A 7,138-nucleotide genomic window follows, 5' to 3' on the forward strand; every position below is an offset into this window, starting at 1 on the left:
CTTTTATATGAGAAGAACAAAAGGTGCAGAAATTGATTTAATTTTTGATCTTGAGATTGAAAAGACAGCTAAAGCTTTAAGAGCAGAGTCTAAAAGAAGAAAAGCTAAACTAAGAATTCAAAGACAGCAAGAGCAACAAGTGATAGAAGCTATGGCAAACAACAACAACAGATTAATTAAGGATCATGCTTTTCCTAGTTTTGGAGATTTTAGATCGAGTATTACAAGGTCTAGAATGGAAGCAAACAACTTTGAGTTGAAGCCCTCACTTTGTCAAATGGTTCAACAATCACAGTTTGGGGGAGGTCCTACTGAGAGTCCACATGTGCACCTTGCACATTTTCTTGAGATTAGTGACATGCTGAAGATAAATGGAATGTCAGATGATGCCATTCGATTGAGATTATTTCCTTTTTCTTTGAAGGATCGTGCTAGAGAGTGGTTACATTCATTACCTTTGGGTTCAATAACTACTTGGGATGAGTTATCACAAGCTTTCTTGGCTCAATACTTTCCTCCTAGCAAGATTGCAAAATTGAGAAATAAATTAACTTCTTTCAGACCAAGGGACGATGAGAGTCTCTATGAAGCTTGGGAGAGATATATGGATCTTCAAAGGAGATGTCCACATCATGGAATCCCTAAATGGATGATAGTTCGACATTTCTACAATGGTGTTTCTCTAGCAATTAGAAGTATAATTGATGCATCTTTAGGAGGTGATCTTATGGAGAAGTCAGAAGATGAAGCTTATTTAGCATTGGATAAAATCGCTTACAACAACTATCAATGGAGCTGTGAAAGAAATGGAATGAAGAAGCCAGCAGTTGTTGTATATGAATTAGATGCCATGAGTATGTTCAATGCCAAATTTGATGCTTTGATGAGAAAAATGGATAAGTTAAGCATGAAGGTTGACTCATTAATTGGAGGATCTAGTCATACAGAAGATGTTGGTGTGGGAAATATGCATTGTATCAATGATTTTCCTTCCTATGGGCAAGAGTTTGGAAATAAGCAAGTTGATTTTGTTGGGAATTACAATCAGAAACTAGTTGGTAATCCTTTTTCTGCTATATATAATCCAGCATGGAGGAACCACCCTAACTTTTCTTGGGGAGGTCGACAAGGGCAGCAACAGAATTATCAACAACCTCCTAATTTCTAGCAGCAGCAGTAGCAGAATTTTCAACAAAACAGAGTACCACCTGGATTTCCACCACAAAGGAATCAAAATGCACCTATTCCACAACCACTAGTTTAGTCTTCAAACAAAGATTCAATTTTGAAGTCTATGATGGAAAATTTCTTAACTGCTCAACAAAAACAAGGAGAAATGATTCAACAATTAACTTCAAGGATATACCAGCTTGCCACTCATAAGAGGATGTTGGAAAACCAAATAGCTCAACAAGCAAGCTCTTCTAGCAAAGCACAAGGGAAACTTCCAAGTCAACCAGAGAATCCTAGAGAACATTGCAAGGCAATGATCCTATGGAGTGGGAAAATAGTGGGAGAAGAAGAGAAATATGAGGTAGAAGAGGAAAAGAAGAAAGAAGATGAAGACAAAAATGAATCTATTCCATATCATGATGAAGTTAATGAGGAAGCAAACAAAAAGAAGGAAATTGAAAAAGAAGAAGAGGAAAAGTATGTGCCTCCACCACCATACAAGCCACCATTGTCATATCCTCAGAGGTTTCAGAAAGCAAAGCTAGATAAGCAGTTTGGGAAATTTTTAGAAGTTTTGAAGAAATTATATATCAACATTCCATTTACAGGTGCCATTTCTCAAATGCCCTCATATGCTAAATTCCTGAAAGAAATTTTGTCAAACAAGAGGAGATTAGTGTTAGTAATATGCCCTAGAGCATATCATTTAGTATGTATCTTGTGCATCTTTTATTAATAAAAAGGCATTTTCACTTTTTCGTTTACATAATATATTTATGTGTAATAGAAAAGGTCCATTGATATTTTGTTAGAAATGCTATTCTTAAGTTGTTAAGATTATGAGTGACAGTATTTCTAGCACAAAGTATCATAAATAGGTTCACAATCGAGGATATTTCACAATAAGGACATGACTTATCTAGAAAGATTGTATTCATGTTTGTTCCCAAGTTATTTATATGAGATATAAATAAGATGGAATGGTGAGTCTCATGCCATATAACAAACATGATAGGCACTTATACATGATAAGTAGGTCGAACCAGTGACGTTTATGACAAGCACATGGAGTTTACTCTTGTCAATGCATTGTCATAAATCATATCAGTGCATATAATCTTTAGACCTGAGATAGCACAGTTATCTTGTATATAGGTGGTTTGAGTTTGATATTGCTTTCATACTTGTACTGTTTATGGGTATATGGGCATGTGTTGGCTCCTACTAGTTATATATGTAGGTAGGTGTTGATCAAGATGGAATCTGTTCCTCTAAGTAAATAGGGATAAAATCCTATGTTCATTTAATTGTTTTTTATGTTTCAAGTTTCTAGCCAGGACAGAGATTTATTCAGAAAAGATTTTCTGATGAGAAAAATCTTTTAATCAAGAACTAGAATTAAAAGAGAACATAATATTCATAGCAAATGGAGTTTGACATAAACCATGACTCCAGCTTGAGTTGGGATTTTTGTAACAGAGAGATTCTAGTGCATGGTAACATATGATTATAGGTTCATTTAAGGTAAACCTTATTACTGAATGGGTGGCCATAGCATGCTATGCTAGGTGTTAACAATGGTCTATGACGTTCATAAAATGGTTTAGAGAAATCATTTGTGGTAAGAAAGAGTTCTAATGATATTAAGAGTTGATATCATATCTCATTGCTAATTAGTGATGAGCTTAGTAAGTCACACACATACACAAGTTATCACCTAATTAAATATGATTTAATTAATTAATTAAAGAGTTTAATTGATTAATTAAATATGTTTGGTTTGCAATTAGATTGCAAAGTCCCTAGCATGACTTGAAACCAAATCTAGATTATTGGATGTATAATATAAGTTAAATTTATATTTAAAGTGTTTAAATATGAATTTAATTAATGAGAAATTAATTAATAGAGATTAATTAATTAATTTATATTTGATATAAATTGATTAGAAGAAGAGAAATAATTATTTTGCGTTGAGAATTCAAAATTAAGACACAGGGGCATTTTGGTCATTTCACAGGGTGACATGTGGCACCATGAGATGATGACACATGGCATTACACATAAGCTTGCCAAATGTCTTTTAATCATGTAAGATAATTAAAATTAAGATTAAATATAAGTTTGACACTTGGCACAATGTCATTGGGTCAATTAAGCCTAGAACCAATCAGTGGGTGAAATGTGGCAATGGTTTAATATGTTGACCTAGCTATATAAGTGTTGTTATAAAAAGAAAATAACACAACCAGTAGCTATTCTCCTTTGTGCCACCACCTTGAAGCTCCCATTCTCTCTTCATCTTCTTCTCTCATCTATTTCTAGAGATTAGCAAACAATCTCTTGAATTAAAAATACTAGAAATTATTTCTAGTGTCCTGGTTACATCTTTAATCTCTTAAAAGGTATAACTTTATTTTCTAATTCATAGAAAAAGCTTTAGAAGCTGTTCAAGGGTTGCCATAGGTGTTCTTAGTGTGGACAAGCTAGAGGGACAACATCTGGTGTCCTGAAGATGCATCTGAAAGGCACAAATACACTGCAGTGCATCAAGAGGTTTGTGTATTTGTTCTTGATTTAATCTAGGGTTCTAAAATTAATCTGATTAATTCTAAAATCTTAAATGGCAAATATAGATCAAAAAAACATATTAAAAGAGTTTTAATATGTTGTTTATCATTGAAAGCAAATAGATAAAAATAAATCTTGCATGATGCATGTGACTCTAGGTGAAAATTTTTAAATTCAATGGTGTAAAGTTGTGTTTCTCATGCTTTCGCTCCTTCAATTAGAAGATTATGAAATTGTAGCATTAACAGAGGAGTGTAGTGCTCTCTTACAGAATAAACTTCCACCAAATTTGAAGGATCTAGGAAGTTTCTCTATTCCTTGTCACATTGGGGATATTAGTATTAAAAAGGCATTGTGTGATCTTGGAGCTAGTGTAAGTTTGATGCCACTCTCCATTTGTGAAAAGCTAAAGGTAGGAGATTGAAGCCCACCACCATTTCTTTGCAACTAGCTGATAGATCCATCAAATATCCAGTAGGAATTTTGAAGAATGTGCCCTTAAAAGTTGGAAAATTTTTCATTCCTTTGGATTTTGTGGTTCTTGAAATGGAAGAGGATATCACATACCTATCATCTTGGGAAGGCCATTTTTAGCCACAGCAGGGGCTATAATTGATGTAAAGAAAGGTAGATTCACATTAAAAGTTGGAGAAGAGGATGTGGAATTTAATTTGAATCAGACTTTGAAGAAACGTCATGGAGTTGATCCATGTTTAAGGGTGGATGTTATTGATGAGATTCTGGAAGCAGAATTTAAGAAAAGATATCCTGAGGACCCTTTGGAGAATTGTTTGGTACATAGGAGAACAACAAAGGATGAATATCCTAAAGTTGCAGCTTTTGCTCAAACTTTGGAAGCTACTCAAGAAGTTGTAAGAGATCAAGTTTTGCAAGTTGAAGAATTGAAATATGAAGTTGCACACCCATCTTTGCTAGATGAGAAGGACGCACCACAGGTAGACCTCAAACCACTTCCACCTATATTAAGGTATGCTTTTCTTGGACCTAATTCAACTTATCCTATCATCATTAATGCAAATTTTAGTGATGTACAAGTTAAAAAATTGCTGAGAGAGTTAAGAGCACATAGAAAAGTCATTGGGTACACCATTGATGACATAAAGTGTACAAACCCTACCGTATGCATGCATAGGATTCTTTTAGAGGATAATTTTAAAGCTACCATAGAACATCAAAGAAGGTTAAATCCTAATATGAAAGAGGTGGTGAAGAAAGAAGTCTTAAAACTTCTTGAAGCTGGGATCATTTATCCTATTTCTGATAGTAGTTGGGTTAGCCCAGTTCATGTAGTTCCTAAGAAAGGAGCTGTGACCGTTGTGAAAAATGAAAATAATGAGTTGATACCTATTAGAATTGTCACAGGGTGGAGGATGTGTATAGATTACAGGAAGCTTAATAGTGCCACTAGGAGATACCATTTTCCCTTGCCTTTTATTGATCAAATGTTAGAGAGGTTAGCAAAACATTCATATTTTTGTTATTTGGATGGGTATTCTGGTTTTTTCCAAATCCCAATACATCCTAGTGATCAAGAGAAAACTACATTCACATGTCCATATGGCACATTTGCATATAGAAAGATGCCTTTTGGCTTATGTAATGCACCAGCTACTTTTCAGCGGTGTATGATGGCCATTTTCTCTGATTTTATTGAGGAAATTATGGAAGTTTTCATGGATGATTTTTCTGTATATGATTTTTCTTTTGATAATTGTCTATCTAACCTCTCTAAAGTGCATAAATGATGTGAAGAAACAGATTGGGTGCTAAATTGGGAGAAATTTCATTTTATGGTGTAAGAAGGCATTATTCTTAGACATTTGGTATCACATAGAGGAATTGAAGTGGACAAGGCCAAAGTAGAAGTGATTGAGAAGATGCCTCCACCAACTTCAGTGAAAGGAATTAGAAGTTTTCTTGGGCATGCTGGGTTCTACTGGCGATTTATAAAGGGTTTTTCAAAAATTGCTAAACCTCTTACAAATTTGTTAAATCATGATGTTCCTTTTAATTTTGACCACGCTTGTTTTGATTCTTTTAATAGGTTGAAGGAAGCTCTAACAACAGCCCCTATTATGCAATCTCCGGATTGGTCATTGCCATTTGAGATTATGTGTGGTGCTAGTGACTTTGCTGTGGGAGCTGTACTTGGTCAAAAAAAAAAAAAAAAAGAAGAGGTCTTATGCAATCTATTATGCCAGCAAAACTCTAGATGATGCTCAAGTAAATTATGCCACCACTGAGAAAGAATTTTTAGCTGTGGTATTTGTTGTGGAAAAGTTCAGATCATACCTGGTTGGATCAAAAGTGATTGTCTATACAGACTATGCCGCCATAAGATATTTGATGAATAAAAAAGAAGCAAAGCCAAGACTGATAAGATGGGTTCTATTGCTACAGGAGTTTGACTTATAAATTAAAGATAAAAAGGGAGTTAAAAAAGTTGTGGCGGACCATCTATCAAGGATTAAGTATGAGAGTAAGGATGGAAATAAAGAGGAATTACCAATTGGTGAGTTTTTCTCGAATGAGCAATTGCTAGTTGTTGTTGCTGCATTGCCACGGTTTGCAAATTTTGTCAATTACCTGTCATGTGGAGTTCCTCCACCAGATTTGAGCTATCAACAAAAAAAGAAAATTTTGCATGATGTGTAATTTTATACATGAGAGGACCCATTGTTATTCAAGAGATGTAATGATAGCATAGTTAGAAGATGCGTGCCTGAAGAGGAAATAGGAAACATTTTAGAGCACTGTCATTCTTCTGATTATGGAGGTCATTTTAGTGTGGATAAAGCAGTGGGTAAAATACTTTAAGCTGGATTCTATTGGCCACACATGTTTAAAATTGTGAGAGAATTTATTTTAAGATGTGATAGACGTCAAAGAGTTGGGAATATTTCAAGGAAAAATGAAATGCCACAACAAGGAATTTTGGAGATTGAGTTGTTTGATGTTTGGGGCATAGATTTCATGAGAGCATTCCCATCATCTTTTGGGAATAAGTACATTTTGGTAGGTGTAGATTATGTGTCTAAATGGGTTGAGGCCATTGCTTCCCCTACAAATGATGCAAGGATAATAGTAAAATTTTTGAAAAAGTTTATTTTCACTAGATTTGGATCTCCAAGAGCTATAATCAGTGATGGTGGATGTAACACCCTAGGCAAATCCCACATCGACAAAACACGGGAGAGATGCTGGGTTTATAAGTTGATGGTTCGTAACCCTTAGTGACGCGTTTTAAAACCGTGAGGGCTTCAGCCCAGAGCGGACAATATCACTAGTGGGCCGGGCCGTTATATTTGTGGTATCGAGCGCTCCGTGCAACCTTGAGCGATGGTGGGGCAAACCTCGGCGGGACGAGTCCCAT

The 7,138-nt window shown here is 35.1% G+C and overlaps 1 non-coding gene across 1 annotated transcript; it reads right to left on the minus strand.

The window, feature by feature from the left end:
• Nucleotides 1-532: 532 nt before the first annotated feature.
• On the minus strand, nucleotides 533-639 carry LOC131171482 (small nucleolar RNA R71). The gene has a single exon (XR_009142142.1). It is a non-coding gene; the product is annotated as a small nucleolar RNA R71 (small nucleolar RNA).
• Between the last annotated feature and the right edge of the window lie 6,499 nt (nucleotides 640-7,138).

This window comes from Hevea brasiliensis, chromosome 12 (assembly GCF_030052815.1).
Source record: "Hevea brasiliensis isolate MT/VB/25A 57/8 chromosome 12, ASM3005281v1, whole genome shotgun sequence".
In the NCBI taxonomy this organism is placed as follows: Eukaryota; Viridiplantae; Streptophyta; class Magnoliopsida; order Malpighiales; family Euphorbiaceae; genus Hevea; species Hevea brasiliensis.